The sequence below is a fragment of the Gopherus flavomarginatus genome, chromosome 4, assembly GCF_025201925.1.
Source record: "Gopherus flavomarginatus isolate rGopFla2 chromosome 4, rGopFla2.mat.asm, whole genome shotgun sequence".
Lineage (NCBI taxonomy): Eukaryota > Metazoa > Chordata > Testudines > Testudinidae > Gopherus > Gopherus flavomarginatus.
The window spans coordinates 133,400,360-133,413,299 of record NC_066620.1 but is presented as its reverse complement, the minus strand read 5'-3'; the positions used below and the strand labels follow the sequence as shown (position 1 = coordinate 133,413,299).

At 50.1% G+C, this 12,940-nt stretch overlaps 1 protein-coding gene across 1 annotated transcript in view; it reads left to right on the top strand.

Moving 5' to 3' along the window:
* The window catches only part of LOC127049987 (uncharacterized), a 145,422-nt gene that overhangs the window by 22,034 nt on the left and 110,448 nt on the right, over nucleotides 1-12,940 (top strand). The gene's annotated exons all lie outside the window — the stretch shown is intronic.

The following is a 12,940-nucleotide window of genomic DNA, read 5'->3' as shown; positions in this document are numbered from 1 at the left end:
TGCGTGCACGCTCGTCGGAAGATTTTTACCCTAGCAACTCCCGTGGGTCGGCAGATCGCCCCTGGAGTGGCACCGCCATGGCACTGGATATGTACCCCTGCCAACCCGCCCGCTCCTCAGTTCCTTCTTACCGCCCATGTCGGTCGTTAGAACAGTGGAGCGCGGCTTAGCTGTCCTCCACTTCCCTAGCTTCTCTTCGTTCATTTGATCTCTTGTTGTATATAGTTGACTTAGTCCATAGTATAAATAGTTTATAGTTGTTAGTTAGTTGTTGTACATAGTTTAGCGGGGTTTGGGCTCTAGCCCTTCCCCGCACCCGGTGCCCAGGCCCATGCCCGGTTCACCAGGGTTTAAACCGTGCTCAGCCTGTAAAAAGCCGATGCCCACAAGCGATCCTCACGACTCTTGCCTAAAGTGCCTCGGGGAATTGCACATCTCCGACAAGTGCCGCATTTGCAAGACCTTTAAGCCGCGGACTAAAAAGAAGAGGGACTTTCGATTAAAGACTCTCCTTATGAAGGCAGCCCTTAACCCTCCATCCTCGGCACCGAGCACTGACAGCGCTCCTCCGCCACTGGACCGCGCCGGCTCCGCCAAGACACCTCGTCACCGGCCTTCTCCGGCGCAGGGACCTGACCGAAGGCCTTCAACTTCCTCCACACCTTCGGTGCAGACTCATCTGAATTGCCCGGTACCTACCCCTGCCGCGGCACCGACGACGGTGGTACTGTCGATTCTGGTCCTGAGAGGGCCGTCGAGTCCGGTCCAGGAGAGCTCCCTGGTGAGACCCGTGGTCGAGCTGACGGTCCCCTTCACACCGGAGACATTCTCCTCGGCCAGGGACCTTATTGCGATGACTGAGTCTGCCCTGCCTCAACCCCCGGTACCGCCAGTGCGGGTTCTGCATTCCAGAGGCAAGCCTGCCGCTATGAGGCCTCCTTCGCTGGAGTCGACGAGCCGGCACTGGTCTCGAGCCAGGTCCCGGCACCGCTCAAGGTCTCATGGACGGTCCCAATCTCGACGCCGCTCGCAGTCCCGGCACCGCTCACCCAGGCAGCTCCGGTCGTACTCGCGGCACAGATCCACCTCTTGTCCCACTTGGTACTCTCGATACCGCTCCGGCTCTAGGCGCCACTCCCAGTACCGAGACTCTCGAAGCTGGTCCCGCCGCAGACGCTCGAGATCCAGGTTGACCTCCTGGCACTGCGCTGGTTGCAGGTCCCGGTCTCGGTCTCGGCACCGATACGATTCCCGGTACCGATCCCCGGCACCGAGGAGATCTCCAATGACGGGAACAAGGGACTCATACCAGCCTCGTTCGGCTCCTCCATGGCCGTCCCGACAGCCATCCGTGTCATCTCAGGCAGACAGTGCATACGCCCCGGACACTGACGTGCCTGCTGCCTTGTTCAGCGAGCCCCAGCCTCAAGATCATGGTCCGCAGCAGTGGGGATTCTGGAAGCCCTGGGCATACCATCAGGCCCAAGGCCCTCTCCCAGGTCCACCGCGCTCGACGGCCTCGGAACACAGGGCACCGGAGGCCACGATCACCCATCGTCCCCCTCCTCCTATGGAGGAAGGGTTGACCCAGCCTCAGGGCTCTGAGCTCCCCAGGGAGACGGACACGATCCTTCAGGCAGAGCCCTCATCAGACCCGCTCGTTCCAGGTCTCTCCTCTTCATCCTCTCCTGATGAGGCTGTAGCTGGAACCTCGTTGGCTAGCCCTCCTCCAATTGACCTCAGGGCCCACCAGGACCTCCTCAGACATGTTGCACAGAACATGAACTTGCAAGCCGAGGAGGTCCCAGAGGTCCAAGACCCAGTGGTGGACATATTGTCATCCGATGCCCCCACTAGAGTGGCCCTCCCATTTATTAAGACCATACAAGCCAATGCCACTACAATCTGGCTGTCTCTGGCCTCTGTTCCGTCCGCTGCGTGAGGGGTAGAGCGCAAATACATGGTGCCCTCAAAGGGCTATGAATATCTATGTGTACATCCTCCTCCTTGCTCCCTCGTCGTTCAGTCGGTTAACGAGAGGGAGCGCCATGGCCAGCAGGCCCCAGCCCCTAAATCGAAGGACGCGAGGCGCATGGACTTGCTAGGGTGAAAAGTTTACTCTGCGGGAGCCCTCCAGCTCTGTATGTCCAACCAGCAAGCCCTCCTTAGCCACTATAGCTACAACACCTGGGCGGCAGCGGACAAATTTAAGGAGCTGCTTCCGCAGGACACACGGCAGGAGTTCTCGGTGATCCTTGATGAGGGGAAAAAGGTTGCAAGAACTTCCCTCCAAGCTTCCCTGGACGCCGCAGACTCAGCCACCAGGACTTTGGCCTCTGGCGTGACTATGCGCCGTATCTCGTGGCTGCAGGTCTCCGGCCTCCCCCTGGAGCTCCAGCACACTATTCAGGACCTTCCATTTGAGGGTCAAGGGCTGTTTTCAGACAAAACTGACCCTAGGCTGCAGAGCCTAAAAGACAACAGGGTCATTATGCGCTCGTTAGGGATGCACACACCTGTAACTCAGTGCAGGCCCTTCTGACCCCAACAGCACCGCCCTTACCCTCAACCCCAGCAGAGACAAGACTTTGCCAGATGGTTAGGCAGAAACAGCCGCCAGAGGCAATCAGGCAACCAAGGCCAGAACCAAAGCTCCTCCAAGCCTTCCTCTGGGCCAAAACCTTCCTTTTGAAGGTGTGCCCGAGGGCGTTGTACCAGTTTTCTTTAAAGGATCCATCCCCGCCCTTTTCCAACTGGCTTTCCTTTTTCCTTCCTGCGTGGTCCCAGCTAACATCAGATTGTTGGGTCCTACGCATGTTGGAACTTGGATACCACCTACAATTTATTTCAACCCCCCCCTTCAACCCTTGTCCCTCTTCAGGGACCCCTCTCACAAGCAACTCCTCCTCCAGGAGGTGCAAACGCTCCTCGCCAAAGGAGCCATAGAGGAGGTACCGGAGCACGAGCGCGGCAAGGGGTTTTATTCCCTCTACTTCCTGATCCCCAAGGCGAAGGGAGGTCTCAGACCAATCCTCGATCTGCGGGAACTCAACAGATACATGGTAAAGTTGAAGTTCCATATGATATCCCTGGGGACCATTATCCCATCCCTGGATCCTGGAGACTGGTATGCTGCCCTCGACATGCAAGATGTCTACTTCCACATAGCCATCTTCCCACCTCACAGGAGGTTCCTCCGGTTCATGGTCAACCGGCAGCATTTCCAGTTCGCGGTCCTCCTGTTCGGCCTCTCTGCAGCCCCAAGGGTATTCACCAAATGTATGGCTGTAGTGGCCACCCACCTTTGCCGCAGTCGGATACACGTCTTTCCATATCTAGACGACTGGCTTATCCGCGGGACCTCCGAGACGCGAGTCTTCAGTCATGTCCGCATTGTCAAGAACCTTTTCCTACATCTAGGTCTAATGATCAATGTGGAAAAATCGATTCTAATCCCCACTCAGAGGATAGAGTTTATTGGTGCCACCTTGGACTCGACTCTTGCCAAAGCCTGCCTACCACTGCCACGGTTCCAGGCTCTGACAGCTATCATCTGGAGGCTGCAAGCGGCGCCGCTAACTTCGGTACACACTTGCCTCACTCTCTTGGGCCCCATGGCAGCCTGCACGTTCGTAACGAACTACGCAAGATTGCGCCTATGGCCCCTTCAATCCTGGCTCAACTCGCAATACCGTCCAGCCAGGGATCCTATGGACATGGTCGTCATCATTCCCTCGACCGTGCTAGACTCCTTCCAGTGGTGGCTGGATCCCTCCATGGTGTGTGCGGGGCTCCCGTTCCACCCGCCCCAGCCCTTGGCGTCCCTGACAACGGACGCATCATCCCTTGGTTGAGGGGCTCACCTGGGGCACCTACGCACCCAAGGCCGTTGGTCATCTCACGAGCTGGACCTCCACATCAACATCCGAGAGCTGAGAGCGGTCCGCCTCGCTTGTCAGACGTTGCAGCAACACTTACAGGGGTGTTGTGTGTTGGTATTCACCGACAGCACAACAGCTTTGCACTATATAAACAAACAGGGTGGCACGAGATCTTCACCCCTGTGTCAAGAAACCTTACGACTATGGGACTTCTGCATAGCCCATTCTATACACCTCATCGCGTCTTTTCTCCCAGGAGTTTGGAACACGCTGGCGGATCGCCTCAGCAGATCCTTCCTTTCCCATGAATGGTCCCTTCGCCCGGACGTTGCTCTTTCGCTCTTCTGGAAGTGGGGGTTTCCCCGGATAGACCTCTTTGCATCCTGCGGGAACAGGAAATGCCATACGTTCTGCTCCTTTCAAGGCCTCTCACCGGGTTCCACGCCTTCCTTGTGCCATGGACGATGCACCTGCTCTATGCATTTCCACCGTTTCCACTCGTCCACAAGGTCCTACTGAAAGTACGCAGGGACAAAGCCCGCTTGATCATGATAGCTCCAGCGTGGCCTCGACAGGACTGGTACACCATGTTGCTAGACCTATCCATAGCCGACCCTGTTCCCCTGCCTCTTCACCTGGACCTGATCACCCAGGACCATGGCAAGCTCCGTCACCCGGACCTTCAGTCGCTCCACCTCACGACATGGCTCCTGCGTGGCTGACTCAGTCTGAGCTGCGTTGCTCCACCCCAGTGCAGCAGGTACTCCTGGGTAGCAGGAAACCTTCCACTAGAGCTACATATTTGGCCAAGTGGAAGCGTTTCGCATGCTGGTGCATGGAGCGGAACTTCCTTCCTGCCGAGGTCTCCATATCCAACATCTTGGATTACCGCTGGTCCCTCAAACTGGGCTTGGCGGTATCATCTCTGAGGGTCCATTTGGCGGCCATCTCTTCATTCCACCCAGGAGAGGATGGCCGCTCGGTGTTTTCTCATCTGATGGTGTCTAGGTTCCTTAAGGGCCTAGAGCGCCTCTACCCTCAAGTACGCCGCCCTGCCCCAACATGGGACCTTACCCTGGTTCTTGCCAGACTCATGTCCCCTCCTTTCGAACCATTAGCAACTTGCTCCCTTCTCTACCTCTCCTGGAAAACCGCTTTCCTGGTGGCCATCACGTCCACGAGATGGGTCTTGGAACTACGGGCCCTCACGGTGGATCCCCCCTATACTGTGTTCCACAGGGACAAGGTGCAGTTGCGACTGCGTCCGGCCTTTCTCCCCAAAGTGGTATCTGCCTTCCACGTTAACCAGGAGATCTTCCTTCCTGTCTTCTTCCCAAAACCGCATTCGTCTCGCAGGGAGCAGCAGCTACACTCCCTAGACATTTGTAGAGCACTCGCTTTTTATATAGAGCAAACTAAGTCATTCCGCAGAACCCCCCAACTCTTTGTCGCGGTGGCTGAGCGTATCAAGGAGCTTCCTGTCTCCTCGCAGCGGATTTCCTCCTGGGTAACGTCGTGCATCCGCACCTATTACGACTTGACTCACGTCCCATCGGGCCACGTGACTGCGCACTCCACCAGGGCTCAGGCGTCATCAGCTGCTTTCCTCGCTCACGTGCTGTCATAAACAGATAGCTAAGGGTTAATGTTCTTTTACCTGTAAAGGGTTAACAAAGGGAACCAAACACCTGACCAGAGGACCAATCAAAAAACAAGATTTTTCAAATGTCCAGGGAGGGAAGTTTTTGGGTGAGTGTTCTTTGTCTTGGTTCGGTGGCCCTCTCGGCTCTGAGAGTGATCTCTCTATCTCCAGGCTTTCTAATCTTCTGTTTCCAAGCTGTAAGTACAAGGATAGTAAGACAATAGGTTTATATTGTTCTTTTGTATTTACATGTGTGTAATTGCTGGAATGTTTTAAATTGTATTCTTTTTGGATAAGGCTGTTTATTCATTTTCTCTTTTAAGCAATTGACCCTGTATATTGTCACCTTGATACAGAGACCATTTTTATGTTTTTTTTCTTTCTTTTTATATAAAGCTTTCTTTTGAAGACCGGTTTGGGTTTTTTTTTCCTCCCTTGTTGAGGCTCGAGGGAACTGAGTCTGTACTTAACAGGAATACAGAAGGGGAGCGGGGGAAGGGTGGAATCCCTTTGTTTAGATTCACGGAGCTTGAATCTATATATCTCTCCAGGAACCCAGGGAGGGAACACCTGGAGGGGAGGAGGGGGAAGGGAAATGGTTTATTCCCCTTTGTTGTGAGACTCAAGGAATCTGAGTCTTGGGGTCCCCCAGGGAAGGTTTTGGGGAGACCAGAGTGAGCCAGACACTGGAATTTTCTGGCTGGTGGCAGCGATATCGGATCCAAGCTGGTAATTAAGTTTGGAGGTTTCATGCTAGCTTCTCATGTTCTGAACTCTAAGGTTCAGATCTGAGTAGGAAAGTTATGACACGTGCCCATTCATGAAATCTGTCGTGCAGCGACCTGGTCCTCGGTCCACACCTTTGCCTCCCACTATGCCCTGGTTCAGCAGTCTAGGGATGACGCAGCCTTCAGCTCTGCCGTATTGCACTCTGCGACATCTCACTCCGACCCCACCGCCTAGGTAAGGCTTGGGAATCACCTAACTGGAATGGGTATGAGCAATCACTCGAAGAAGAAAAGACGGTTATTCACCTTTGTAACTGTTGTTCTTCGAGATGTGTTGCTCATATCCATTCCACATCGTCCTCCTTCCCCACTGTCGGAGTAGCTGGCAAGAAGGAACTGAGGAGCGGGTGGGTCGGCAGGGGTATATATCCAGTGCCATGGCGGCGCCACTCCAGGGCGACCCACCGGAGTTGCTAGGGTAAAAATCTTCCGACGAGTGTGCACGCGCGGCGCGCACACCTAACTGGAATGGATATGAGCAACACATCTCGAAGAACAACAGTTACAAAGGTAAGTAACCGTCTTTTTTAGAGGTGAAGACACGAACAAGTTATCTTAGAATTAGTAATGGGGCCCAGTTGTCTTACTGCAAATTCCCCTGAAGCAACTGCTATATGTGGATTGTTTTTGTTTGGTTTTTTTTTTTTGCTTCCTCCCCATCGCAATTCCTGTGACTAATCCCTGAATTTTAAAAATATTAGGCTAACCAAGACTTATTGCTCATTCCTCCTTTTGTGTCAGAAGGCAGTTAACACCTTTCACGCTAACAACTCTTGGTATATGATGTGATTTTATGTTTTAATCTCTGAACTGCCTACATCTGCAATCAGATGCTCCATTTGACTTAATGTCAAGTCTAGTATTGTTTCCTTTTCTGTTGGTGATTGTTCATACAGCATTGAATGATTTTGGAAAATGATGGCTGTAAAGGGGAATCACTATTCTCAAACTGCCCTATTCTTCTGAGGTAAAACCACATCAAGTGTCAAAGAGAGGAACAGCACCAAAACTGTATGAATTTCTTTAAAGTGACAAGCTAAATGCCCAATTTTATTTTTCTGGTGAGATTGTTTGAGCCCCCTCTTAGAGGCAAGGGGATCCTCTCAATAGATGCCTTTATACATTTATCATTTCATGTGACTGTCTCTCTGATTGGAAGAGGACTGGTTGGCACATTCTGTGAAACCAACCATTATCAAGCTTATTAAATGTTGTTGTCAGATGTTGAATGGTAATGAATGACTTGGAAAGATTGTAGCCACACAACTGGAATATAGTTCTGAGAGACCAAGACCTCAATGGGAACAATGAGTGTCAAGTGCTTTCATTGGTAAGTGCCTAAAAAGCCACCTCAGTCCAAGAGAACCATTCTGTGGTTACATCCTTTACCAGTGTCTTCACGAAACTGCTCCAGACAAGGGTTTAGGTCACCAAGCTATTTGTCATGCTGCCTTGGAAGAAAAATACAACAGTGGCAATTCTCTTGTCTGCATACCAACTCTGCAAGGGCTGAGCTCAACAGTCTGCTTTGGCATCGATATATCCTTTGCTTGAAAAATCAGAGAAGACCAATAAAATCTCTCATCAGATGCCTTTACTTTTTAATGCAATATTGAAGGCAGTAATGAAACTCAAGGTCCAAGCTGCATACAAGACTCCCACTGACTTCAGTGAGTGCAGTGGAGCAGTCAAATTGACTGCAAACCTGAATCCTAACAACAAGGAAAGAACAGACTCATCATCCCTTCAATGTCCTGTTGCCTTCTAAAGAATACAGATTTCTGATGCCAACTAGCACTGGGTGCGTGGGTGGGTAGTTTAAGAAATAAATGCCAGTTTTAACATCAGTGTAACTACATTGACTTCAGGGGAGTAACTCCTGAAGTACACTAGAGAAAGCAAGATTGGAATCAGGCCTTGATGGAGGTGGTGATAGATGGGCAGTACTAGCTACTTTCCTGACTAATCTTTACATGTTTTTTTTAGTTTATTGTGGGATTGGAAGGAGCCTAGAAAAACAGACATTACTACTGTTTTGTGTATTTGGTTGTCATGGTTTTTGTTCCCATGGCAACTGAGTTAGATTATTAGGGGATAGCCTAGCCTGCTTCAGCCGGTTAGGTGAGCTCTGTGTGTGTAAATAAATGGTAGTTTTGTTAGCTGTCTGCTGTCTGGCCTCAAGTGATTTCTTCCTAAACCAGCTGCCCCCAAGGATATAACAAGTGGCAACCGATGGATGGGATTCCGGTGCTGCTCCAGTAACAGAAGGAAGTAGAAGTCAAGGTTAAAAAAAACAAACAAAAAACCTGCTTGTTTGCACTGACTGTGAAAGTGAAACTAAAAATCATGGCTACTCTGACCAGGCCACTGGAACCTTTTGATGAGAATATAGAGCAGTGGCATGTGTATACTGAGCGTTTTGAGGTTTTTGTTATTGCAAATGACATTACAGAAGCGAAGAAGGTGCCAATATTCTTAAGTGTTATAGGGGCTATAACCTACTCCCTGCTACGCAGCTTACTACACCCTGTTAAGCCTGAGACCAAATCTTACAGTGACGTTGTGGAAATCCTGGGGTCCCATTTTTCCCCAAAACCACTGGTAATTGCTGAAAAATATAGGTTCCACAAAAGAGACCAAAAAGAAGATGAGACAGTTGTACAATTTGTAGCAATTTTAAAAAAGCTAGCAGAACACTGTGAATTTAAAGAGATGTTAAATGATGCCCTGCGTGACAGGTTAGTGTGTGGCCTGTACAGTGAAGCTATACAGAAGCGCCTATGGACAGAGGCTCAGCTTACATTACAGAAGGCTGTTGATATTGCTGTCTCCATGGAACTGGCTACAAGGGAGGCGCAATACATCGGTGCATCCCCTGGGGTGCAAAAAGTGTCACAAGAACCTACCCACAAAACTATGCAGAGTCAAGAATGTTACCACTGTGGTAAGCTGGGTAACCAGGCATCAGAATGCTGGTGTAAGGACCTGGTGTGTCGACACTGTGGCAAAAAGGGACACATTGAGTGTGCCTGTAAACAAAAGAAAAAGAGGCCTGTGGTCTGGCTGACAAAAAGAGGAACCCTGCATATCCTAGAGCAGACCCAGGGTGATCAAGGTGACACCTCATCGCAAGCGAAAGTGCCACTGCATGTTTTGTCTTTGGCAGTGGGCTCACATGAATACTGGGTAACCCCATTGTTGGATGGCAAACCTATACGCATGGAACTGGACACCGGTGCAGCCGTCTCGCTGGTCTCCGAGACTGTGTAAAAAGAAAAGCTACAGCATCTTCTGCTTAAGGCAACAAAAACTGTTCTGAAGACGTGTACGGGAGAAGCTGTGCCCATGTTGGGCACTATTGATGTTAAGGTGGAGCTCAATGGATAGGCTGCTAAATTGCCACTGTTCGTGGTGAGAGGTAACTACCCAGCCTTAATAGGTAGGTCTTGGCTTGGGAAGATTCAGCTGAACTGGGCAGAAGTGCACTGGATGACTAAAGAAGAAACCAGTCTAACCTCTATACTAAGGAAACATACTGCTGTTTTTGGAGATGATTTGGGAAGTATGAAGGGAATCACTGTGACATTGAACATTAAACCTGACAGTCCACCAAAATATCTGAAAGCCTGAACTGTGCCATATGCCATCAGGCCAAAAGTTGAAGCAGATCTGGAGCGCCTGGTCACCAATGGAGTCCTAATACCAGTTACCCATAGCTCATGGGCCACTCCTATCGTCCCAATAGTGAAGAAAGATGGCTTTCTCCAGATTTGCGGTGATTTTAAAGTCACTGTCAACCCAGTGTTGTGTGCAGAGCAATACCCGCTTCCCCGCATCGATGACCTCTTCGCAGGCCTGGCTGGAGGACAAAAGTTCAGTAAGATTGATCTGAGTCAAGCATATTTACAGATGCACGTCGATGAAAAGTCCCAAGAACTATTGACTATTGTGACTCATAAGGGGCTTTATCGATACTGTTGCCTACCCTTCAGAATAACGTCTGCTCCCGCCCTGTTCCAGAGGGCTATGGACCAGATCTTGTGTGGCTTGTCAGGAGTTCAGTGCTCTCTGAATGATATCCTGGTCACTGGAAGGAATGAAGAGGATCACTTAAAGAACTTAAAGGCTACCCTACAAAGACTGGAAGAGTATGGCCTACGAGTTCGCAAAGACAAGTGTGAATTCTTCAAGCCCTCTGTTGAATATTTGGGACATATCATTGATTCTGCAGGTTTTCATAAGGCCCCTGCAAAAGTTAAAGCTATTGTGGAGGATCCCCCACCTCGAAATGTAAGCCAGCTATTATGGAAAGTTCATCTCACAGTTAGCCACACTGCTAAAACCACTTCATGAGCTCCCTGGGCAGAACAAGGCCTGGAAGTGGACTGAAGCCTGTGATGTTGCATTTAACAAAGTTAAGGATGCATTGCTAAATTCTGAAGTTCTGACGCACTTTGATCCATCCTTACTCCTACAATTGGTCTGCGATGCCTCCCCTTATGGAGTGGGAGCAGTCGTGTCACACATTATGCCTTTGGGAGAAGAGAGACCTATTGCTTTTGCTTCACGCACTCTAAGCAAAGCAGAAGCTAACTACGCCCAAATCGAACATGAGGCATTAGGAATTGTTTTTGGAATTCGGAAGTTTCATCGGTACCTGTTTGGGCAAAAATTTACTCTTCTCACAGACCATCGACCTCTGATGTCAATTTTTGGACCCTACACAGGCATTCCCCCATTAGCTGCTAGTCGTATGCAACGTTGGGCATTGTTACTTTCAGCACACACACATGAAATCAAATATCGGAAATCCACTCTGCATGGCAATGCAGATGGCCTCTCAAGGTTCCTTTGCTGGTCAAACATCAAGATAGTGCCCAAAAGGAAATCTTCTACTTTGAACAGGTAGAGAATACACTCATCACTGCTACTCAGATAAAGAAGGCAACTCGCGTTGACCCAGTATTGTCCCAAGTTATGGACCTGGTGCTGCATGGAAAATCTCAACAAACCTCTCCGGTCTCACCTGACCTTGTTACCTACATGTCCAGGAGGACGGAGTTATCGGTCCAATCTGGTGGTTTGTTGTGGGGGAGACGTGTCGTTATTCCACTCCACTGAGATCACAGATGTTAGAACAGCTACACTCCAGTCACTGTGGAATAGTGCACATGAAGGAAATTGCACGAAGCTATTTTTGGTGGTCTGGATTGGACAGTGCTATGGGTGTAGGGGCACCCACTGGGGTGCATTCCTCACACCCTGACATGACATACAAGCTTTTGCCTTCTCTTCAATAGGACTGGCCTGAAAACCCGTGGCAACATATTCACGTTGACTTCGCTGGCCTCCTTGAAGGAAGCATGTTCTTGGTGGCAGTAGATGCCCATTCTAAATGGCCAGAAGTCTCTCTAATGCAGTCCACTACTGCAGAGAGTACTATCCAAAAACTACGGGGACTCTTTAGTCGTTTCGGTCTGCTAGAACAACTTGTGAGCGACAACGGACTGCAGTTCGTTTCTCAGGAGTTTCAAAATTTTATGAAGGCAAATGGGATACACCACATCACGTCAGCACCATATTATCCATCCACCAATGGATTAGCTGAAAGATTTGTGCAGACAATGAAACACGCTTTGAAATCAGCAAGGGGACAGCATTCCATTCAAAAGCGTCTGGATACCTTCTTACTTTCCTACAGAAACACACCTCATGCTACGACCCAGGCATCCCCGGCCTTTCTAATGATGGGACGACAGCTGCGCACTTGCTTTGATCTGCTGAAACCTTCTGAACCCCAACAAATTATGCAACATCAGCAGCAATATCAAGTCATCAGACGGGCACCCAGAGCAAAAGACCGAACCTTTAGCCCGGGACAGCCAGTTTTGGCTCGGAATTATACTTCCAGAGCTAAATGGGTCCCTGCCACGTTCATCACTCAAACAGGACCTGTTTCCTACACGGTCCGGACTGCAGAGAATCTTACGTGGCGGCGATATGTAGATCAGCTGTTGCCAGGTCATGCCAGTCCTCAGGATACATCTGCAGTTGAGTGGTCTGACTTCACCTCTTCTGGTGAGACACCAAATCACCTGTTTCTGACTGTTCTCCTCCATTACTGCCGGCGGCTGAGATACCCCTTTGTCCAGCACGAACTGATACCACCTCCTCACCTGTTTGTGCTGCGGACCCTGAGCCCATGGTACTTTCGGATGCAACAACACCAAGAGTTTGCCGTAATCCACCTAGAGACAGAAGGCCTCCTTGTCGGCTGGATCTTTAGCTAGGGCGAACCCACGGTTATGGGGCAAAATAATCCCCAGGGTTTAGCTGGGAATGGAGGCAGTCTATCCTCCTTCTCTAGTCTAGTGTGTGTTTTATTTAGGATATGTTCTTATTGGGAGGGAGGAATATGTTGTGTATTTGGTTGTCATGGTTTTTGTTCCCATGGCAACTGAGTTAGATTATTAGGGGATAGCCTAGCCTGCTTCAGCCGGTTAGGTGAGCTCTGTGTGTGTAAATAAATGGTAGTTTTGTTAGCTGTCTGCTGTCTGGCCTCAAGTGATTTCTTCCTAAACCGGCTGCCCCCAAGGATATAACAACTTACAAAGTATTTCAAAGATATT